Source organism: Macrobrachium rosenbergii, chromosome 19 (genome assembly GCF_040412425.1).
Source record: "Macrobrachium rosenbergii isolate ZJJX-2024 chromosome 19, ASM4041242v1, whole genome shotgun sequence".
In the NCBI taxonomy this organism is placed as follows: Eukaryota; Metazoa; Arthropoda; class Malacostraca; order Decapoda; family Palaemonidae; genus Macrobrachium; species Macrobrachium rosenbergii.
Genome location: NC_089759.1, coordinates 134,626 through 159,156, shown reverse-complemented (window position 1 = coordinate 159,156; position 24,531 = coordinate 134,626). Strand labels below are relative to the sequence as shown.

The 24,531-nt window shown below is 43.3% G+C and overlaps 1 protein-coding gene across 6 annotated transcripts in view; it reads left to right on the top strand.

Moving 5' to 3' along the window:
* Window positions 1-24,531, top strand: part of Tip60 (Histone acetyltransferase Tip60) — a 357,015-nt gene that overhangs the window by 325,342 nt on the left and 7,142 nt on the right. The window lies entirely within an intron of this gene.

Below are 24,531 nucleotides of genomic sequence, written 5' to 3'. Positions count from 1 at the left end.
CATCCTCAAAGCATTTACTCTCATGGGTCAATTCAGGCTCCATGATAGACCAATTAATATAAAAGAATTCTATTTTAGTCAGTCTAGGCCCAGTATAAGTGCCGTTGACATGTGATGGAGTAGGACCCAAAGTTAAGAGGGGCACTTTTCTCTTAACTACAGCGGTTACCTAGGTTTATCCCTATGACAGCCTGCGAGAAGTTACAATGACACTTATACATATGCCGCCATCTTTACGACACGTAATCTGTGCAGACTGGGAGTCATTACCTCATACTGGTCCATACAAATTAGAAGTTGCATCGTCACGTCTGTATTCAGCGCTCCTGAAAACTCTCCAGTTGAAACAGTCTTCATTTATTATATAGATAACAAAGTAGCAAGCTAAGTGCTTACTTTTTAAGTCCCATTGAAAGTTTAAATTTGAAAAACTCTTTAGCTGCTAGTTCGTTCATGTGTGAAAAACCAAAAGTTGGCTTCTCTCGCCAACGCAAAATTAGGTGTGTGAATTCGGCAATGTGTAATCATACTGAAGTAGAATTTTATAGCAGTGCTATTCTTAGAGGTCATTAAGATAGATTACGGCATGCAAGAAAAAAATCAGGTGTAATTATTTTTCAGCAAGTTGACCATTCGCATATTGTTATGCTAAGCCATGTCAGGCTTTTAACCGTTTTCATTTTCCAACCTGTAGGGTAAGTGAAACCAAGGTAGAACTAAGCATTAGCTCCGCATTGGGTATTTCCTTTAAAGTAAAATTGACTTTTCCCTTAGTATTTTGTTTGCTTGTCAAGAATTTACCAATATTTTTTGTCGGTCGACTGTAATTAATCTGTAATTAACCTCAGAACTGATTATGTTTTCATATGCTGGCCATCCTGGCATGCTATCGCGCATGTGCAGTGTTATAAGGGAACTTCTGGTAAAAAGTGGTTTTGTTTACTGGGTGGTCTGGGGTGCAGAACCCCCCATCTAAGTAACACAGCCTATTAGGTTAGGTTAGGTTAGGTTAGGGTATGTTAGGTTAGTATGGCTCCTTTTATAATAGGTTTCCTTAGCCAATCCCTTCTTGAACATATGGCTCCCTAATGACTTTCGTATTCGCAGAACCGTTCCATACAGTCTGTGCGGAACTGTTACTTAGAAATACCAAAACCAATTGTTTGGCCGTAGTGAATGGGTTTTTTGGTGAAAATGTTCCCCAATTATCAAACGACTTTATCCTTATGGAACTACTTTCAGTAGTTATTGTTCCTCCAATGGCAGCATAGAAAGAACAAACATTGCTATGTCTGTTTACCTTTGTAATTGTTAAACTTTTATGTTTAAAGTGTACTTAATTTATGTACCTAGCTTATTAAAGTTTTTCCTTTTGGCAAAAATTTTTTCATTGAAGCACTTTGTTGTGTGGCCTTCAAGATTTTACTTTTAAGACAAAACTTATGAAATAGTTATATAATTTAATTAAGGACTGCTGCAGCTATGTTCTTGTGTAGCCTATAGCCTTAAAAGTGGCTTTGTAGTATCCTAGGATAGGTAGAGCAGTAAACTAGGCTAAATAAACAAATTAGTTTACAGTATACAGTTAGCTTGAGTGGCGTAACATTCAAGAATTCACTTTTAAGGCAAACCTTAGGTAGTAATTATATAGTTTAATGACGACTGATGTTTTTTTCTGATGTAGCCTATAGCCTTAAAATTAGTTTATAGTAGCCTAGGTTGAATAAGGCAGTAACCTAGGCTAGATAAACAAATTAATTTCTAATATATATAAAGCATGAGTGGAGTAACATTCAAGAAATTACTTTTAAGGCAAAACCTATGTGGTAATATATAAATAAATAAATAAATACTACCGCTACTTACATATCCTGTGGCCTTAAAGTGATTTGTAATACCCTAGACTGGATAAAGCAGTAGCCTAGGTTAGATAAACAAATTGTTTTACAGCATACAGTTGGCTTAAGTGCGCAATATTCAGAAACTTACTTTGCAGGGATAACAGTATACAGCAATATGGTTACATAGTTGTGTCAAGATTAACCTAATTTGTTAGTAGTGACAAAAAATTTAGCACATCTTATGTTTGAGAGTACTATCTACATAATGATTATAGATAGTTAGTGCCGAGCAGTTTCTAGTAAAAACTTATGTATTTTTATCGCTGCAGGGCCGCTGTTATGCAAGACCCACATATAAAGTGAACCACAGTGAATTGCTTGGTTCGCTTTTCACCTGTGGGTACGTCTCATACCCCCTACCATGAACATAGCCCTTGCAGAAATAAAGGGGAATAAGGTTGGTTGCCAGATTTGTGTGAAATTTGTAGCATGCTCTTGGCAACAAGTTTTAAGAATAAACGGCTCGCTTTAAACTGTCTCGCTGGGCCCTAGGGTTCAGTAGGGGTACGGAAAAGGGAGAGTATATCTTTCCCACAGAACTCCAGCAAAAGATATTTGCCCCTTTTTCTGAGCAAGACCTATGTTTGGGCCAAAACCCTGAAGTATTACTCGGAGGAGATGCACCTGTTAGCAGGCATGAATGGATATTGTAACTTGAACTGCCCTGCTGAATCCGGAATGACCAAGGACACAACTTTCAGCTGTACATGGAATAAACTCCCTAAAAGGAAATCTATTCCTCCATGCAGCTATCGGATACTGAAGAGTCCCTTACTAGGATCCACCTAACTCCGGCTGAAATATCCATATTCTCTAAGGGGTATAGTAACTCACCCTGGACTTCTGCCCCTTGGTTACCAGGCAGTTGCAGTTCAACTGTGGAGGCTCAGTCAGATTGCATAGGCTCCCCAAAAAAGGAATGCACAGTTTGCTGCATTTGCTTAATTCCATAAGGAAATTATGATCAGTATCAAAGATGCCCTTGCTACAGAATGGCAGTATATAAGGGACATGATGCATGATTCTGCAGATTGCGCAAACTCCTCCAAAAGGGATACACAGTTGGCTGCGTTTGCTGAATTCCGTAAGGAAATTATCATCACTATCAAAGATGTCCTTGTCACAGAATGGCAAAGTGTAAGGGACATTATATGTGATTCCAAAACTAAATCAGATTGGTCCTGGACACCGAGTTACGTGGAAGGTATAAGAATATCTCGGCCTTTAACTGTAAGGGTAAAGTGGCTGCACAATCTGCTAAAGTAGAGTTTGATGTTAGGGCTCTGACTGGTAGCAAGAAAATGGCCAGTTTGGACTACAAAACTTGAAATCAAAATATAGCGGGGCTCAAGTATCTGCCCCGATAATACTGATAATCCTTGGCGAGATGCCTCGTTTTGCATTTTTTCTCCTGGCAGTATGTTATTAATGAAAGAAAAACCATAACCGAAGTTGCATATGTAGAATTTAGAGACAGCAGCATTTCCTAATATGGAATGGCGCCTGGTGCCACCTTCAATAAACATTCAGAAACTGCTAAAAGAAACTGTTGTCCTACCCACTAATACAGCACTGAAAGCTATAGAAGAAACCCTTTACCAGGTTAATGGAAAATGGAGTTCTACATCTATTTTGAATAAAACCCAATATGCTCACTGGGTAGCCCCAGCCTTCTGTTGCTTTACATTTAAAATAATTAATCATGTAAAGGCAGATTTTCAGGACTTTGTAATAACTAGAAAACGAGAGCCAGTGGCATAAACAAAGCCATTTGTTGCTGTCATCCCGGTCTCTGAGAACTCCACCAAGGAATGGGCAATGCTTGGCCTTCCTTTTGACAAGAAAAGGTTCCCTCTGGACATAGCCGCTCAGCAGTTTGGGACCCCTATGAGAAGAATCTCAGAAGGGACAACTTTGGCAGAATTTCATGGTGGGGTCCTCCCTGTCAGTATTATGACCTCTACCATCTTGTTGGAAGTCGCCACCAAAAATCTTCCAGAATCTTCCAGAACAGTTTTTGCTGTTCTGACCAAATCACTTACGTGAACCCTATGGGAAGCACTCTATGATTTTCTAGAGTGGCACATAAAAGCCCAGATGGAGACATTGGAGGGCTCCAATAAGTCACCTCCCAATGTAACCTCCTTTTTACAATCTAGTCCTTTCTGTAAGGACCTTTTTGAGGAGTCTGTTATGGTTCAAATTAATGAACAAGCCTGCCAACAGAATTGTACAGCTAACTCTCTCCTTGGAAAAGGGGGATCCAGGAAACAAAAAGCCTGAGATTTCCCTTTTCTCAACCCAGAAAAGGTCTGCTATGACTCGGAGTCATATAAGTCTCCAGTCACCCCTAAAAGATTCCCTCACAAGGGACAACAACAGCAAAAAACAGGTTTTGATGTAGGAAAATCCTATTTTTGGTAGTCGCTGTTGAGTCCTCAAGGAGTTACCCTCCGTGGTCTACCAGAGCTCCATGGGTAACCAAACTAATGTCAAAGAATTCTCTTATAGCTGGTCTGGTGGCCAGGTATTGTGTCGTAGTGATAAACACTGTAACACTTGATGTAGTGTATAATGGACTCAAAGATAAGGGGGACACTTTCCCAAATCTTTACTGTGAGGCTGTATACCCAGTTCTTCCATCATCAAAACCTGCTTAGAAGAAGTGATTAATGTGCACGCGTAGCCTGCCATAGTGTCAACAACAGACCCGACATGGAGACCAAGAAGCATTACTTTCTGATGGTCAATGCAGGATGATCCCTTGCTCAAATCCCGTGCCTTTTTGTCAGGGAAGTAGGATGGCTTTGAGGACTCAACAGCGACTACCAAAAATAAGTTTTTCCTACGTCAAAACCTGGTTTTTGATAGCATAGTCACTTGTTTTATCCTCAAGGAACTTTACAAAGAAATTGACAGGTGACGAAAAAGGCTTACGCTCTCAATTTTTAATCCCAACACCCCAAAGTAAAAACATTTCTGGTCCAAGGTCAAGCCACAAATTTCAAGCCCCATACTTTATTCCAAATACTCTTCAGGTTTTGGTACCAAAGAACAAGAAACTATACATGAACTTATGTTTTAGGATGTAGTTCTACAGTGGCTTACCTAAGCATGCTGGGTTTGTCACCTTTCTCCCAGCAATAGTTAGCATACTCACCATCAGTAAAACCCCTGGTTTTCTACTGTAGTACCTAGGGGTTAGAACTAGCCATGCCACCTACTGATACACAGTGTAGTCGAATTTGCTTGAGCTTGTGGCAATAGTGTTTTTTAAAAATACTGTTTTTGGTGACCACCCTGCACATTCAGAGACTTCTTCGAAAGAGACATTTCTGAAGAAGGCCAATGACGTACTTATTTTCCTAATGTCATGTGACCCAGGAAAGGAGTGTGGATTTACCTTTTTTAATGAGAGACAGTACAATCATTTTCAGCCCTTGTAGGGAGAGTGGTTAGTTTGTGGTAGGGTGTAGGAGAATTGGACCCTCTGGGATGTCTGCCGTGAATTCTAGGTAAACCTTAAGTGCTGGAACTGAGCATGATGTCTTGTCTGTTAAATTGAGGTTTGTTATCAGAATAGGAGATTTCCTTCTTAAAGGATCCTCATTCTTGGCCAGGAATGATGGGCCAGGAGACAATAATAATTGATGGTCAGCTGTTTGCTTGATGCATTGTCCCCATCTAAGAGAGCCCAGTTCACTAATATGAGCTCCTGATGCTAATGCAATCAAAAAGATCACCTTTTGTAGCATGTAAGTAGTGGTTGTAGTGGGTCTGCTGAATTGAGGTATTGATAGAAGTCTAAGAACCTTTTTCAGGGACCAAGTAATTGGAAGCCTTTTGGGAGCAGGTCTTTATAGAGCCAAAAATCGCAGGAGGAGAGTGACAACTTCTATACTAGTCTATCCCGAATCCATAAAGCAAGGGTTCCATTAATGCCGCTTTCTATGCCATGATTGTTGTAACTGCAAGGCGTTTGTCTTCAAAAAGGTATACAGTATAAGAAAATTTAAAAGTGTTTTCATAGAAATCTTAACTGGGCTCACAGCATGGATATAATCTAACTATATCTTCCATGCAGACTGGTATTGCTGCATAGATGATGTCCATAATTTATGCACTAGGTACCTAGGAATGTTGGGTAACTTTCACGGCAGATAACATTCAAGAAATCCATACGTGAAGGTCTCGGTTCTTGAAAAGAGGATGTGTAGATGACTTTCCCTCCTCCTGTCGTATAGAACAGTGGATGGTAGTGGAATTGATCTCTTCGCCCATTTTTGAAGTAATAGGAACCAATGCCTGTTTGGCCAATTTGGGGCTATTAAGTAAGCTGTTCCTTTGAAGGTTAGAAGTTTGCTCAAAACCTTTGAAATCTGGGACAATGGAGGAAAAAGATATATCGTCCTCCGTTTGTTCCAGTCTTGTAGGAAAGCATCTCTTTCTGTTGCTTGACTGTCCAAGTTTGGAGACACAAACACTGGGAGTTTGTGATTCTTGTATGTGGCAAACAGATCCACTTCCGGTTGTGGAAGCATGTTGGCTTGTGTTTGAAAAGAGTGGTTGTCCAACATCCACTCTGTTGAGGCTTTAGCGGGATGATTAAGACGAGAGATCTAGGAGTTCTGATTTATTAACAAACTACAGTGGTATTTATATGGATTGCTGACCAGTCAGCAGCCAGGAAAATTACATAGTAACTAACAGACCAGTACAGTACTGTAGTGCACATGCATTTGATTTTAGACTTTGTCTTCTGAATATATGAAAACCAGCTGTGTCGCGGAAGTGTTGCTGTCCTGCTGGCTCGACATGTTGCTAAGGAGCGAAACATGGGAAGTTGTGGTCCGCATGCAGGTGTGCTGCAGGTGGCAACAGACTGTCGGCAAAGCGTGGGAAACTTCTGGGGCACAATACCCCCCCCCCTTAAAGTTGACCAGGGCATTGAAGAAGGCGTGCCACCCTTGAATACTGGATTGGAGGTGTATTGTCATTGGGTAAATACGTTGGTTTCAGGCTGTTGATGGCCACCCAATCTGTTGTGCTGCAAATATCGGTGAGGAAGGCTTTCTGCCTGTGGTCGGTGACCTGGTAGGGGCCCGTGTAGGGCTGGGTTAAAGGTGGTCGCACGGCATTTGTTCTGATGAACACGTGTTGCAGTATGCAGATCCTTGGGTACAAAGGTGCTGTTAGTTGGCTTATAGGATGGGCAGTCAGGGGCGAATTTTCTGATGATGGTCCGGAGTCTGATGATGTCAGGTGAGGGATTATTGTCAGGGAAAAACTTGCCAAGTATCATGAGTGGCTTGCCATACACCATCTCTGCTGCTGACAAGTCAAGACCCTCTTTGGGTGTAGTCTGAAGGCCGAGGAGGACCCATGGAAGCTGTGAGTGCCAGGTATAGGAGTTGCAGTGAGACATCATCAGGGCTGCTTTCAAGGTGCGAAGGAACCTCTCAACCATGCCATTGGATTTGGGGTGATAGGTGGTTGTGTGATGCAACTGGGTGCCGAGGAGGCAGTTTAGGGACGTCCAGAGCTGCAACGTGAAGGTAGTGCCTCTTTCGGAGGTAATGTGATCGGGTATGCCGAATCTGGACACCCATGATGAGAGGAAAGGACTGGCACATGCTGCTGCTGATGCCTCTGTCATAGGGACGGCTTCAGGCCATCTTGTCGAGTGGTCGACCATTATGAGGAGGTACTGGTGACCTTCAGAGTGCAGAAGGGGTCATACAATGTCGATGTGGGTATGGGTGAAACTGCTTTGCAGTTGATGAAAGGAGCCCACACCTGAATTTGTGTGACACTGGATTTTGGAGAGCTGGCAGGTGGGACATTCACGGGCCCACGACTATGCATCTTTTGATATGCTGTGCCAGATGAAGCGCTTCTTCATGGGGGTGGCTATGGATCGTCCTGAAGGGTGTGCCAGATCGTGGACGATGTCGAAGACGTGACATCTGAGTGCCTGTGGGATCCGTGGGCGTGGGTGGCCGGTGCTGATATCACAGAGGATGGAGGTGGGGCTGTTGTTGTCGAGGGGGATGTCGTACCATTGCAGAGATGTTAATGAGGTCTTGCAGGTGTTGAGCTCTGGGTCCTGCTGTTGCTTAGCTGCCAGCTGCTTGTAATCGAGGCTGAGGTGTACTGCATCAGTGGAGATTCTGGAGAGGGTCTCAGCGATGGGGTTGTGTTTCACAGGAATGCGATGGAGGTTGCAGTTGAATTCGGCTATGGCTGACAAGTGGCGGAGCTGACAGGGTGACCAGGCATTGGACTGTTGGTTTATAGAATGTACCAGTAGCAGGTGGTCAGTTTGGAGGGTGAAAGGCGTGGCCTCCAAGAAATGTCAGAAGTGTTTGATAGCGAGGTATGCCGCCAGGAGTTTGCAGTCCAACATAGAGTAATTTGTCTCTGTCCTGCTAAGTTTCCTGCTAAAAGGGGCGAGGGGTCGAGGGCGACCGTGGATGATCTGTTCCAACACAGCTCCTATGGCTACATTACTGGCTTCTGTGGACAATAGTAGAGGATGACCTGGTGCAGGGAAAGAGAGGGTGGTGGCCTTGGTGAAGGGAAGCTGGCTTCCTGCAGGGATCCCCAGGCGAGGGCCTTGGGCTTGCTCTTGAGAATTTCATAGGATGGTACCATGGTCGAGGCGATGTCGGGCAAAAAGCAATGATAGTAGTTCACCATTCCAAGGAATTCTTGTAGACCCTTGACAGTGGTAGGTGTTGGGAACTTCCTGATGGCAGCTACCTTCTCTGGCAAGTGTTATGAGGTGCCCCAAGAATTCTACCCTCTTGGTGGTGGAGGAGCATTTGTCGTATCGGATGACGAAGCCGTTTTCTTGTAGCCGTTGGAGGACGATGTGCAGGTGTTGGAGGTGCTCCTTCTTTGATGCAGAGAGAATTAAAATATCGTCGCTGTAACAGACGCAGAAGGGAAGGTCTCCCAGGATGCCGTCCATCAATTGCTGAAAAGTAGCTCCTGCTTTGTGGAGGCCAAAGCATGAGTAATGAAGGTGAAGGTGCTGAAGGGTGTTGTGATGTTGGTCTTCGGGATGTCATCAGGATTCATGGGGACCTGGAAGTAACCTTTGAGAAGGTCCAGCTCTGAGAAGATTTTCGCTCCGTGTAGGAAAGTGGTCAAGTCTGTGATGTTAGGGAGGGGGTAGTGGTCAGCCTTGGTGATCACGTTCAGCCTTCTGTAGTCCCTGCACGGATGCAGGTTGTCATCCTTTTTTCTTACTTTGTGGAGAGGAGATGCCCAAGGACTGGATGCCTTTTGACACAAACCCATCTTCTCCATCTCTGCGAAGGTTTTTTTTGCAGCAGCGAGTTTTTAGGGTGGTAGGCGCCGGAAACAGGAGTGTACGGGAGGGCCTGAGGTTGTAATATGGTGGAAAATACCGTGCTTGGCAGGGATTTGATGAGGTTGTCGTAGTTCAGGTTTAAAAACGTCTGGGTATGTGGCAAGCAGGTATGCAAGATGGTCTTTGGAGTCGGTGACGTGGAGGGCGAGTTCTGCTGGTGCTGTGGTGATGGGCATCGTGGACAGATCGGTGGCATTGACGCAGCGCCTGTTGGCAATGTCCACAAGCAGTTGGTGGTGTGCCAAGAAGTCCGCCCCGAGGAGAGGTATTAAGACTTCAGCGACGATAAACCGCAAGTGTTACTTTCTGTCGCCAAGGTTAAGGGCGAGGTGCTTCTGACCGAAGGTAAGGATGGGAGAGCTGTTGGTAGCTGTGAATCGGACTTCGGATGGCTGTGGGCATTTAGTTGGTTGACTGGGTACAGGCAGAAGGGAACGGCAAGCTGTTGTGGCGGCCAAAACACGAGTACCTGTGGTGGAATCAAGGATAAAAAAGACAGAGGTGCTAATAGCGCATGTAGGATTGGATATACAGTGATCCCTCTCCACTTCGCGCTTCAACTTTGCCGGCTTCACTGCATGGCGGATTTTTCAGAAATATTCATCGAAAAATTAAAATTGAAAAGTACCGCCATATCAGTAGCCATATCGCGGAAAACAGCGATGTTTCATCATGTTACGTGAGAAGAACAGCTTGCGAGACCGACGCGCAAGGACTGGAAGCTTTGTATATACCCACGGGCACTCGGACAAGGCATGTGATTGGTTCCCGGTGCGAGATCGACCAATGAGAGCACAAGTGGGTGTAACCTGTGAGCTGATTGGCTGCGCATCATCGTAGCATCACGCAGCTTCTTCCCCTGCTTGATCCCTCTCGTTGCCACTCTTGTGCTGTAGACGCTCTCAAGTGTGCTGTATCGCGCGCATTTTGTGTTGTGTGTTGAGTTAAAAGTTAACTTGTCGTGCCCTTACAATGCCTCCTAAACGCCGTGCCCCTGCAAAAGGTTCCTCTAGTGAGCCCAAGAGGAAGAGGAATATGATGAACATTAGTGAAAAGGTCAAACTTTTAGACATGTTAAAAGAGGGCAAAAGCTATGCTGCGGTAGCACGCCATTATGGCGTGAATGAATCGACAGTGCGCTGTATAAAGAAGGAGGAAGTTAACATCCGCAAAAGCAATGAAATAAGCTTCAATAGAGAAGCGAAACGTGTGATAACTGTGCGTAATAAGAGAATAGCGAAAATGGAATCTGCATTAGCCTTGTGGGTTGCTGATTGCAGAAAAAAAAATGTGAGTTTGGACAGTAATATGATCAGAACAAAGGCCAAATCTCTCTATGATAAAACCTTGCCCGGTGACGACGACGAAGGAGATGCTGAAGAAGGCGCTGAAGAAGATCCTGACGACCCTCAACCCAGTACTAGCGGTGCCACGAGTGATTCGGATGCTCGAAGACCAGACTTTTTAGCCAGCAAAGGCTGGTTTGAAAAATTTCAAAAAAGGTTTGGCCTCAAAAGCGTGCCTTTGTATGGTGCTCGTCGTTTCATGGAGGATGTGTTCCCTAAACTCATCAGTGATGGCGGCTACCTCCCTGAGCAAGTCTTTAACATGGACGAGACAGGTCTCTTTTGGAAGAGGATGCCTTCTCGAACATTCCTCTTCAAGGATGAAGTGAAGAGGACAGGCTTCAAGGCCCACAAGGACCGTGCCACACTCATCATGTGTGGCAATGCTGCAGGCTTTATGATTAAGCCAGGCCTTATTTATAAGTCCAAAATTCACGGGCCTTAAAAAAAAAACAAAAATAAGGCTCTGCTCCCCGTGTATTGATGAATAACTCTAAGGCCTGGATAACGAAAAGCCCTGACCATCGAATGGTTCCTCCATTGCTTCATTCCCCAGGTGAAGCTCTATCTGGCTGAGAAGGACGCCCTTTAAGGTCCTTCTCTTGATGGACTGTGCAGGAGGCCATGCAAAGAACTTGGAATATGATGGGGTTCAGATCGAGTTTCTGTCCCCTAACACCACATCTTTAATCCAGCCGATGGATCAAGGTGTTATTCATGCCTTTAAGGCACTCTACACGCGTTCAACGATGGAGGGCCTCATCGCTGCACTTGACGATGATACCGAAGACTTGAGTGTGAAAAAGCACTGGCGTAACTACGACATTGCGCCATGCTTTGCGTAATATCCAGCAAGCATTGAAGGACATGAAAGCCGAGACCATAAATGCTGCCTGGAAGAAATTATGGCCTGACGTGGTTCATGATTGTAAAGGCTTCACCCTGACGAAATTCATCACCGGCGGTGCAGAAGGCGTGAAGTTGGCTAACATCATCAGGATGAAGGATTCATCGACATGACGGAAGATGACGTCAACGGTCTTATCGATGCCCACTCGGACCCACTGACAGATGAAGACCTCGTTGAGATGACGAAGTCTGGGAGTGAAGAAGAAAGCCAAGAAGCGGAAGACGAAGACATTGAAGAGCGTGGCCTTACCCTGGAGAACCTGCAACAATTGTGCAACATGGCAAGGGCAATGCAACAATTTGCACTAGAAATCGACGACAACATGGTTCAAGCTGTCGAGTTTAGGAACCGTGTTGACGGGGTTATGTCCTTGTACAAGGGCATTTTACAGCAGAAGAAAAAACAACGACAACAACTACCAATCACCATGTTCTTCACCAAGGTAAAAACCCCAGCTACACCATCAGTGCCTCCGAGTGAACCTGAAGCATGTACGAGTGGATCGAAAGTCTCTTCACCGCCGCCACGAGCTTCTTCGCCTCTTTCGGAAGAAGATGGTGACGATCCAGCGCCGATATCTGACGATGAGGCGCTTCCTGAACTGACGTAAAGGCCTCATTATACCTGTGCAGTAACACCATCATCGTCATCAATTAATCATCACATTCATCGAACTGCACAGGTATATCATCATCGTCATCGTCATTTTCATTGTCGTCTTCACCTCAAGATATTATGCTACTGTCATTGGTGAGTGTTGAACATACGTGTTAACGTCTCGTATGAGAGAGAGTGGGTGAATGTATAATAATTAAGGTTTTATAATTACAGTACAGTAATGTATGTCTCATATGAGAGGGGGAGAGAGAGAGAGAGAGAGTGAATGTATGTACAAGGTTTTATAATTATTGTACTGTACAGTACAGTAAATATATTTAAGTAAAATATGGTACTGTAAACAGTATACCTGTACAGTACATTTGTTCACTTTATACTTACCTTGCTTATGTAATGTTGCTCATACATGGGCGTTTTATATATATATGCCTCCCTAGGGAGGGGCCAATGCTACTTCGCGGAATTTCACTTATCGCAGGGGGTTCTGGTCCCCATTACTCGCGATAGACGAGGGATCACTGTATCAGAATTATGGTTGGATTTGTGTACATCATTATGGCCCCTGGTTGAGGGATATGCACCTGCTATGGCTATCACGAGTGCCGGTAGCCACTTTACATGTTTTTTGGCCATGGACACCCCGGGAGGCAGTTCTTGGTGGCAGGGCCAAATGCTCTGTGGTATTGGCAAAGCTGAAATGGTGGCAATTGCTGCTGCATGTGGTCGGTGCCCTTGGGTTTCTGAAGGCAGCATGGGTGGTGGGGGTTTGTCCTGGAAATTTGTGAGGGGTTGACGGTCATGGAGGCCTCTGTGGCATTAAGAAGGTCATCTGTCGCTGAAGGGTTGGATGTTCCTTGAAGGGTGGCAAAGGTGTGGGCGTGGCGGTGGTTTGCAGCAGTGTGGGCATCCATCAGATTATCTGCTAGGGCGGCAAGGGCATCGTCGGGTGTGTCTTTGATGTCGGTCAGTGCTGCCCTTACTGACGCTGGCAGGTGCTGCAGTCAGAGTGCCTTGAGGATGTCAATGGATCTGGGGGAATTGTCTGCTGCAGGAGGAAGATGGGCGAGGGCTTTCATCTCAAGAAGGGTGGCAGATGGGCGTTGATCACCCTAGGGTTGCTGTGCCACGTCGAAGATCTGTTGTACAGTAACCCCCCGTATTCGTATTCTCATGATTTGCAGATTCACGTATTTGCAGATTTCTCTGTGGAACGTATCTATCCATTATTTGCGGCAAATTCGCCCATTTGCGATATTTTTCACTGAGAAATATTCAGTAATTACTGTATTTTCATATTTTCATGAGTAAATGCACTTTTTGTGGTAAAACTATTAAAATACTCTGGTATAAGCATTTGTAGAGGGTTTTTCTTGTGTTTAAACTATCAAAATAAGCAGTTCTAAGTGGTTTTTAGAGGGGTTTTAAGTATTTGCTGATTTTAGCTTTTTGCAGGGGGATGTGGTATGCATCCCCTGTGAATACGGGGGGTTTTACTGTACACGAACAGCTGGGGATAGTGTGAATCTGTCGAAGTAGGACCTTCCTCGGGTCTTCATGCTGCACGACGTCGGTGCCTTAGTGTCCAGCCACTCTGTCAGTTGGGGAAAGAGGTGGTCCAGCCGGGTGAAGAGGACGTAATCTTCCTTGGACGATGAGGATGGTACACCCTTAATTTGGAGCGTGACTTCGGCCCGACGGAACTAAGTGTAAGCGTTAGTCGGTGTGAAAGTTGGAAGCTTGACTTGGGCGATGGTGTCAGAAGCAGTGGTGGAAGGGAGGGCGATGTGTCTTCGTCGGACATCTTTGCTGGGTGTTGGTGCGGCAGGGTCACCATTTTAGCGGGATGATTAAGACGAGAGATCTAGGAGTTCTGATTATTAACAAATAACAGTGGTATTTATATGAATTGCTGACCAATCAGCAGCCAGGAAAATTACATAGTAACCAACAGACCAATAGTGTATGCATTTGATTTTAGACTTTATGTCTTCTGAATATATGAAAACCAGGTGTGCCGCGGAAGTGTTGCTGTCCTGCTGGCTCGACTTGTTGCTAAGGAGCGAGATGTGGGAAGTTGTGGTCCGCGTGTGGGTGTGCTGCAGGTGGCAACAGACTGTCGGCAAAGCATGGGAAACTTACGGCGCACAGGGCTGTCGTTTTTCAGGGTAGAGAGTCTGCTATTTCGCTGAGAGACCCTGTAAGGTGAATTGCAAACAAGTATACCACTTCCTTGGTGCAGCATTATCATATTGAGAGGAAGTGGACATGAGTTTTTTAAGAGACGAAAAGACAGCCATCAGCTCCAGGAAATTGATATGACAGCTCCTCAAAGTAGCTGACCAACTCTCCTTCCAGTGTCCTCCCAACCTGTCAATGAGGCATCTGTGTGTATTGTCATGTACAGATGAAGGATTCTGGGTGACCTGTTTCGCCAAGGATTCCTTCCGGGTCCAAGGCTGTAGTATCTCCCCACCTTTTTTTTAATCTTTTGATGAGGTCGGTCCTGCATCATTTTTCTTGCATGCGATAGCCAGAGTTCACATTTTTAGCTGCACTCTGAGTATTGGATCTATTACTAATGCGAACTACAGCAGGTCCATCATATGTTCTAGTAGCCTTCTGGAAACTCTGGGCTGTGCAAGGAACCTTTTGAGGGCTTGTCTTATTCTGTTTTAAGTACGATGGGGAGAGACAACAGGCCGTGAAAAGTATCCCAACACAGTCCCAGCCACTGAAAGCGTCTGCTGATTCGAGGTGGGATTTTTTCCAATTTATTATACAACCTTTTTGACTAGTCTGTTGACCTCTGCTCTTAGGTTTTCTCAAGCACTCTTTTCTTGTGGGCCCCCAGATCAACCAGTCTAGGTAGGCTGTTAGTTGTATTTCCCCTTGTTTGAGTTCTTGAACAACTACCATTGCTAATTTTGTAAAAAATTCTTGGGGCAAAGTTTAGCCCAAATGGCATGACTTTGAACCTGTATGTATCTTTCCCTATCTGGAACCTTAGGAAGGGGCAGAAGGGAATGGTGATAGGGACGTGCCATTATGCATCTTTCATATCTATAGAAATTGGCCAAGGCCCTTTTGGAATGATTGAGCGTACTTGGGCAATGGTAGTTATCCGAAAGTTTTGGCAAACAATGTGCTTGTTTAATGTTGATTGGTCGAGGATCACTCTTTGTTTGAAGGAATTATTTTTAGGGACATGGAAGAGACGTGCTTGGTGGCGAATATACTCGTGTTTCTCTACGGCTCCCATCAACAGGGCCTTTCTGCACGTAATCTTACTTATAGGGGTCTGGTTTTTTGGAAGAACCCCTTTAAAGGAGGGGGAGTGATGAGGCCGTTTCCACCCCATATTTGAAAATAATGCTGTGTCCCCAAGGGGAAGACTTCCATTGCCTGTGCTGTCGTTGAAGTCGACCCCAACCATAAAATTCCTATTGGGATCTGCCTCTTCCTCTGCCTTTGCCCTTGATAGGCATTCCAGGTGTTGCTTTTCCTTTTCCCCTATAAGAGGGTCTTTGGACCTTTTGAAAAGGATTTCATTGCTGCTGTTGTTGTTGTCCCTTTGTAGGGAGTTATCCCTTCTGACTACCTACTTGTCTTTGAGGATTTTTTTTCTCTTTTGTGACTGAAGGCTTATAGGATTTTTTATCATAGTGAGCCTTTTTGGGTTGGGTAAGGGGAAGTTTTGGATTTTTTGCTTCCTGAATTCCTTTTTTTCCCAGAAGTGTAATCTGTGCAATCCTGTTGGCGAGCTTGCTCGTTAGCCACAACAGACTCCTCAAACAGGTCCTTACAGAAGGAGTTAGAATCTTCTTCGTTTTAACGTGCTTTTTCCCATTTTTATATGGGGTAAGCACGATGCCTTCTTTTCGAAGGACTTTGATTTGGCGTTGGGGTAGGCCATAGCCTCGATCGGCTGCCCTGCCTGACATCGCTTAGACCCCGGTAACGATGTGTACGTGTATTGTACCAATCCCCAGCTCCCTTTCTCCCAGCAGCTAGGAGAACTGAGCGGTTAGGTCGACAGTTCGGGACGTGTGAGATGTCTGTTATGTTTTTAGAAGATGTTGGAGTGGCTTTGTTTATGTGTGTTAGTCTGTAACACCCATTTGCTTTCAGCAAACCTGGTAGTAATGAAATTACATTGGGAAGTGACTTGTTGGAGCCTGCCAATGTTTCCATTCGTGCTTTTATGCTCCACTCTAGAAAGTCATAGGATGCTTCCCATAGGGTTTTCATAAAACTTTTGGCCACAACAGCAAAATTGTTCTGAAATCTTCTGGAAGCCTTTTGGTGGCAACTTCCAGCAAGGTGGTAGAAGTTATAATATTAAGGAGGTAGATGCTAGCATGAAATTCTGCCAAGGCTATCCCCTCTTGAGATTCCTCTCATAGGGGTCCCAAAGTACTGTGTAGCTATATCTAAAGGGAGCTTTTACCTTTTCAAAGGGAGTTGTAGCATTGCCCATTCCTTGGTGGAATTTCCCAAAACTGGGATGACCGTGGCAAATGGTTTTAATTTTGCCATTGTCTCTATTTTCTAGTCACTACAAAATTCTGAAAATCTGCCTTCATATGGTTAATAATTTTGAAAGTGATGGGACAGAAGGCTGGGGCTACTTGGTGAGCAACTTGGGTCTTATTCAAAATGGAAGTAGAGATCCATTTTTCGTTGACCTGTTAAAGGTTGTCTTCTATAGCTTTTTATGCTGTAGGCACAAGTAAGAGAACTGTTTCTGTTAGTGGTTTCTCCATGTCTGGTGAAGATGGTACCAGGTGCCATTCTGTATTAGGGAATGCTGCCCTGTCTCTAAATTCTACATGTATAACTTCGATCATAGTTTTTCTCTCATTAATTAGATAGATACCTGGACACCATCGGGAGTGAAAATGCACATTGAGGCGTCTCACCAAGGATTGTCAGTATCATCAGGGCTGAGTATTGGAGCCCCCATTGTTTTGTTCTGAAGTTTTGTATTAGAACTGACCATTTTGTTGTTTCCAGTCGGAATTCCAACATTAGACCTTGTTTGGGCAGCATTCGTATCTACTCTCACTTTCCGGTTACAGGATGTAGCACTTTTACACTTTGGGGTGCACATGACTGACTTAATTTCCTTTTCAGAATTATGCATCATGTCCTTTACATGTTGCTGTTCTGTGGCAAAGGACATCTTTGATATTAATCATAATTTCCTTACGGAATTCATTAAATGCTGCAAACTATGTATCCCTTTTGGAGGAGCTTGTGCAATCTGACTGAGCTTCAACAACTGAACTGTAACTGCCTGTTAACCAAGGGGCAGAAGTCTTCGGTAAGTTACATTACACCTCTGAAAATGTGGTAATTTCAGTCTGTTAGGTGGATCCTAGTATCCCTTTTGGGGGAAAGGTTCTCTTCAGCATCGATAGCTGCATGGGGAATAGAATTCCTTCTGGAAGGTTTCTCCCATGGCTAGCTAAAATTTGTGTCCCTAAGCCTTCTGGGTTCAGCAGGGCCATTTCAGTGGCAATGTCCACTTCATATTCCTTAGTAAGAATATCACCCCCATGTAAAGACTCCTCTGTCCCTCCACAAGGTTAACCTGGGAGGTACTGGGGACTGATGTTACTGGGTTTTGGCTTAAACATTGATGTTGTTACAAGAAAGGATTAAATATCTGCTGTGGGAATTCTACCGGAAAGATATAATCTCCCCCTTCCTCACCCCTACTGAACCGTAGGACCATTGAAAAGGAGGTTTCATTTTTAAAACTTGCTGCCTGGAGTATCTACAAATTTTGCACATATCTGACGACCAAGCAAATTTTCCTTGTTTTTTTACTAGGACTGTGCTCATTTGCAGGTGGTATGGGCTGTACCCACTGGCAAAAATTGAACCGAGCAGTTTGCTACGGAACACTTGAGCAGAGGGTCCTGCATAGTGGTGGCCCTGTAGTGATATAAAACAAGTTGTTATTAGAAGCTAGTTAGTATTAATTGTTTTTAATGAGGGACACTTCTTTAGTTCCTCATATAGTTTCCATATTACAGGTTAACTTGATTACAAGTGTGTAGTTGTAAAACATTTAATAAATATCTATGTTAACTTAAACCCTCTAAAGTTTGGGTTAATTTTCATACCTGCATATGGCTGTATTACTTATACATTGTTAGTCCTTTTTCAATGGCTTTGTGAAATTTTAATTCTAATTGCCATGCCATTCAGACTAGCTGCTATGAACTAATTCATTTAACTAACCCAAGCTACTGTTTTTATTTGGGTTAGGTTAATGCTTCTAGTGTAATCTATGTTAAGCTAAGAATAGAGATTTCTTAGAGGGTTCTTGCTTAACCAGTTCTAGGCCACTGCCTATTCTAGACTTATTTAAAACTTAAGGATATTATCTATATAGAAAATAACCCTCTTATAATCTGGTTTTCTATTTTATGTGGCAGAGACTACCCTTTTTATCTGATATTCAGCCACTGCTGTATTAGGCTAATAGTAGGATATTCCCTTAAAAAGGGGTTTATACTTAATCTGTTTAAGCTACTGCCTGTTCTAGGTTTATACCACCTTTAAGGATATAGGCTACATAAGACCCTACTAGTATGTAGCCTCACAGATAGGCTACTGAGTCGTAAAAACTAGGTCATTTTATTGAGCCTAGGATACTTTCTATATATAATCCTAGGCTTATTTGTTCATTCTTAACCTAACCTAGTATAGGGTATTGCCTAATCCAGATTATTATAGATCACTCATAAATGTATAGGCTATATAAAAATAGATACTTACTAATATGTAACCTTATAGTTAGGTTACTATTTTTATCTAACCCAGGTTGTTGTTTATATCCAATCCTAGGCTATTTGGTCTATTATATAAAAGAGTACCTCACTAATGTGTAACCTTATAGCCAGGCTATAACAAGGATATGGGTTACATAAAACACAATTACCTTATTATGTAGCCTACTCTAATCTAGACTACTGCCTAATCCAGATTATTTAATTCACACTTAAGGATGTGGGTTACATAAAACACAATTACCTTATTATGTAGCATTAAGGCTAGACTACTATCTCATCCAGCTGGGGTTACTGTTTCATCTAGTCCTAGGTTACATGGTCTAGGCTAATGATTTAGTCCAATGATGGGATGTTTCGTAAAAAGTTATCACTTAATATATTGTACTGCCTAGTCCTGGCAGCGGCGTCATTTCAGATTTTTGTTGGGGGCAACAAAGACAGTTTGGCCAGCGAAGCGAGCCAAATCAGCTGAGTTTTTATTTTTATTTTCAGCTATTTTATGTTTTTGAAGCCACATGAGCAAGGTATTTCAGCAAAAATTATATACTCCCACTACTGTATGTTTTATCTCACCATCACTGGTAGTAAGTGGGCAGACAAAGATCAAGAAACATAACATTTCTGAGAAATTTTATATATTTATGATTGCACATTTAAAAAGAAAACATGCTGTTATGTCTTGGGGCTTGGGGGTGAGGGGGCCAAGTTGAGGCTTTTGGGGGGGCATCTTGGGTGTGGGTGGGGGCAAGTTGAGTCTTGAGGAGGGGGCAGTTGACCCCCCAGCCCCCCGAAATGACACCCCTGAGTCCTGGATTATTTAGATCATGCTTAAGTGTACAGGCCTATATAAAAGGAAAAACTTTACTAATATGTAGCCTTATAGCAAGGCTGCTGATTTGTTTTACCCAGATATTGTTATTATCTGATCCTAGGGTCCTTGGTCTAAGCTGGGCCACTTAAGGATATGTAATCCTATGTTATAAGCTAGGCCACTTAAGGATATGTAATCCTAGGTTATAAGCTAAGCCACTTAGGGATGCATAATCCTAGGTTATAGGCTACAGACAACATCCACTATTAATCTAGTCTAAATTATTCTCACTTACTCCCTTGATTATTGTAGATGTCATATAATCTGAAAGGATTTTCTATATTAATGATAAGTTGTGAAAAATTTCTTTTAGACAAAACATTTAGTTAGAATGACAATTTGTGCCTTACGAACTAGCAGTCAGCGTGCAAGCGCTGACCATTGATGGCAGGAAACGCCGGGTTCCGGCTTTTCGTACAAATTGATTATTCATTCTAAAAGTGAAACTAAAATTTTAAAGAACTTAATATCAAGAACTTATCTTCCTATTTTTTATGTTTCCATGATCCTTGCTAATGAAAAAAAATGGGAACAATTTTGAATTTTTTTGGAGAGCTGGTAATAATAAACTTCACTGCATTGACCACAGAGAGTAATGCTTCTTTGTCTGCGTGTCGGGTCTGTTGTTGACGCTACAGCAGGCTACTCGCGTGCATTAATCACTTCTTCTTCTAAGCAGGTTTTGACAATGGAAGAACCTGGGTATACAGCCTTGCTGTAAAGATTTGAGAAAGTACCCCTTTATCTTTGAGTCCATTATATACTCCATCAAGTGTTACAGTGTTTATCACTATGATGACACAATGCCCGGCCATGAGACCAGCTATAAGAGAATTCATTGACATTAGTTTGGTCACCCATGGAGCTCTGGTAAACCATGGAGGGTAACTCCTTGAGGACAACACAAGCCACTATGCTATCAAAAATATCCCTTTCAAAGTGTCCAAAAACACATTTACAGAGGAAAAGGAAAATCAATGCCTACATGCCTATCAAAGCAATGGCAAAGGAAGAGGTGGATTCCAATAGGAATTGTATGGTCGGGGGTCGGCTTCTACACCATCACATGCAATGGAAGTCCTCCCCTTGGGAACACAGTATTATCTTCAGTGGGCTAGGTTGGAAATGGCCTCACCCTCCTCCCCCCCTTTAAAGGGGTCCCTCCAGAAACCAGGCTCCTCTTTGGAATATTATGTGCAGAAGGCCCTTTTAAAGGGAGCCATAGACAAACGTGCATATATTTGCCACCAAGCACATCTCTTCAGTGTCCCCAAGAAGGATTCCTCTGAACGGAGGGTGATCCTTGCCCTATCAACATTGAACAAGCACATTGTTTGCCACAAGTTCCGGACGACTACTGTTGCCCAAGTACGTTCAGTCTTTCCACGAGGGACGTGGACAGTTTCTATAGCTCTGAAAGACGCATACTGGCATGTCCCTATCACCGTTCCCTTCCACCCTTTCCTAGGGTTCTCGATAGGGAAGGAAACGTTGCAGGTTCAAAGTCATGCCCTTTGGGCTAAACATTGTCCCAAGAATTTTTACAAAATTAGCAGCAGTAGTTGTCTGAGAACTCAGGCAAGAAGGAATTCAACTGATAACCTCCCTAGATGATTGGCTAATCTGGGGCCCCACCAAAAAAGAGTGCCTACAAAACCTAAGAACAGTATTCGGCAGACTCCAGTCGAAAGGTTTTCTGATAAATTGGAAAAAATCCTGCATCACACCCAGCAGACATTTTCAGTGGCTGGGATACTCTTCACAGCCAATTGTTTCTCCCCATCAGTACTGCAAACAGAATAAGGAAGGACATCAAAAGGTTCCTTGCATAGCCCAGCATTTCCAGACGGCAATAAGAATGTATGATGTGCCTGTTACAGTTCACATCTGTGATAGATCCAATCCTCAGATTGCAACTGAAAACTGTAGGCAAATTTTGGCTATTGCTTGCAAGAAAAAAGATATGCAATTGGTCACATCAAAGGAATCAAAAAGTTGGGGAGATACTATGGCCTTGGACTTGGAAGGGGTCTCTGGCAAAACAGGTCTCCCTGACTCCTCTGTCTGTACGAGTAATAATACATACAATACAGGTGCCCTCTTGACAAGTTCAGGAGGTCATTGGGAGGATCGTCAGGTAGCAGGGAGATGGTCACCTACTCTGAAGAAATGTCATATCAACTTCCTGGAGTTGATGGCTGTCTAATTATCTCGCAGAAAACTGAAACCTCCAAAAGAGACATACATTTTGTTGGTCATAGACAACATGACTGCAGTGTCCTGCATCAAGAGATTGGGATCACGTTCACCTCCTCTCAATACAGTAATGCTATCCATCCTTTGGATGGTGCAAGCAAGGAAGTGGCACTTGCCTGCAATTCACCTCACAGGGTCTCTCAATGTAATAGCAGACTATATCAAGGGAAATGACAGCCTCAACATAGTGGATGTTAGACAATCACCACTTTTGAAATAATTGCCAACATGCTTCCACAACTGGAAGTGGACCTGTTTGCCACATACGAGAACAGCAGGAGACACCTTCCTACAAGGCTGGAACAGATGGAAGACGATATACCTTTTTCCTCCATTCTCCCAAATTTCAAAGGTTCTGAACAAGCTTCTAGTCTTCAAAGGAACCGCTTACTTAATGGCCCCAAATTGGCCAGACACCAGTTCGTAGTACTTCAACAATGGGCAAAGAACTCAATTCCATTACTGTCTGCTGTTCTATCCCAGACACTAGGAGGGAAAGTTGTCTAACGCATCCTACTCTCTGAGCCGAGACCTTCACATGTGGATTTTTAAAATCTTTCTACCGTGTAAGTTACTCACCCATCACCACTAGGTACCTAATGCAGAAACTATGGACATCATCTGTCCAACAAGGCAGCATTAATGGGACCCTTGCTTTATGTATTTGGTATTGATTCTAGTATAGAAATTGTTACTTCCCTTCTCTGGTCTTTTGTACTACAAAGACCTGCTCCTCTAAGGCATCCAATTACTTGGTCCCTGAACAAGGTGCTTAGGCTTCTGTCAGCCCCTCGGTTCAGTGGAGAAACTACAACCACAACTCAAGTGCAGCAAAATGTGATCTTGACTGTTTTAGCATCAAGAGCTCGTATTAGTGAACTGGGTTCTCTTAGACAGGGACAATATATCACGCTAAAAGCTGACCATCAATTATTAATGGCCCCTGGCCCATCATTCCTGGCCAAGAATTAGAACCCTTTAAAAAGGAAATCTCCTATTTTGATTAGGAAACTCAGTTTAGCAGACAAAACATTATGCCTGGTTCGAGCTATTGAGGTTTACCTAGAGGTCACGGCAAACATATCAGAGGGTCAGATTTTCCCACACCCTATCACAAACAAACCACTCTCTCAACAAGGGCTGAGAATAACTTTAGTGTCCCTTATTAAAAATGCAGACCCATACTCCTTTCCTAAGTCACATGACATTAGAAAAGTAAGTCGTTGGCTTTCTTCAGAAATGTTTCTTTCGAAGAAGTCTCCAAAAAGCACTGGCTGGTCATCAGAGACCGTATTCTTAAAACATTATTGCCATGAGCTCGAACAAATTCGACTACACTGTTAGGCGCCACAGCGGAAAATCAGGGGTCTTCTTGATTGGTGGGTATGATGACGATTGCTGGGAGAGGTGCAATAATACTACAACCAAACCCAGCATGTATAGATAAGTCACTGTAGAATTATATCCTAAAATCATAAGTTCATGTTTAGTTTTGTGTTCTTTGTTGCCGAAACCTAATGGGTATTTTGATTAAAGAATGGGACTTGAAACTTGTGGCTTGACCTTGAACTAGAAATATTTTCTCTGGGGTGTTTACATTGAAATTTGAGAGCTTAAGCCATTTCATCACCTGTCAATTTCTTTGATAATCCCCTTTGAGGATGAACAGGGGCCACAATATCAAAAAAACAGGTTTTGACATAGGAAAAACCTATTTTTGGTGGCTTCTGTGAGTCCTCAAACCCACCCACTCCCTGATGAAAAGGCATGGGATTGGGTGTATGGTTATCATGCATAGGCCAAAGAGATTAATGGCTCTTGGTCTGTCCAGGTCACGTGTTGTAAAGATGGCGGCATATGTATATGTGTCATAAGTAACTTCTTCTCCCAGGCTGACCTAGGACTGAACCTGAGTGACTGCTGAAGTTAAGAGAAAAGTACCCCTCTTAACTTTGAGTCCTATTCTCCAGCACGTGTCAATGGCACTTATACTGGGTCTAAACCAACTAAAAGAGAATTCTTTTATATTAATTGGTCTATCATGGAGCCTGAATAGACCCATGAGAGTAAATCCTTTGAGTACTCACAGCAACCACAAAAAATAGTTTTCACATAAGTAACTTACCATGTAATTACTTAGCTATAGCTTTAACTTGCGCGGCAACCCTAAATTCAAAACTCTCAGTAGTGCTTCGATTGCGTAATGTAGGTATCAAGCCCTGTCATTTTGCTTTTGCCGCATGTGCGAGTAACATTGTCGAGCTGCTGCAGTGATGTTTCACCAGTTTTTAGTGTTCTCAATGGAAGTCGGTGAAGTATTCTCGCTTTTGGGTAGCTTTCAGTCTTGTTTCTTTGATTTTGCCAGTTTAGATTAGCCTTTTGAATTAGTTATGTCAGATTCCAGTGCTTCTAGCATTTGCTATTGTAGTGAAGGCTGTAAATCTAGGC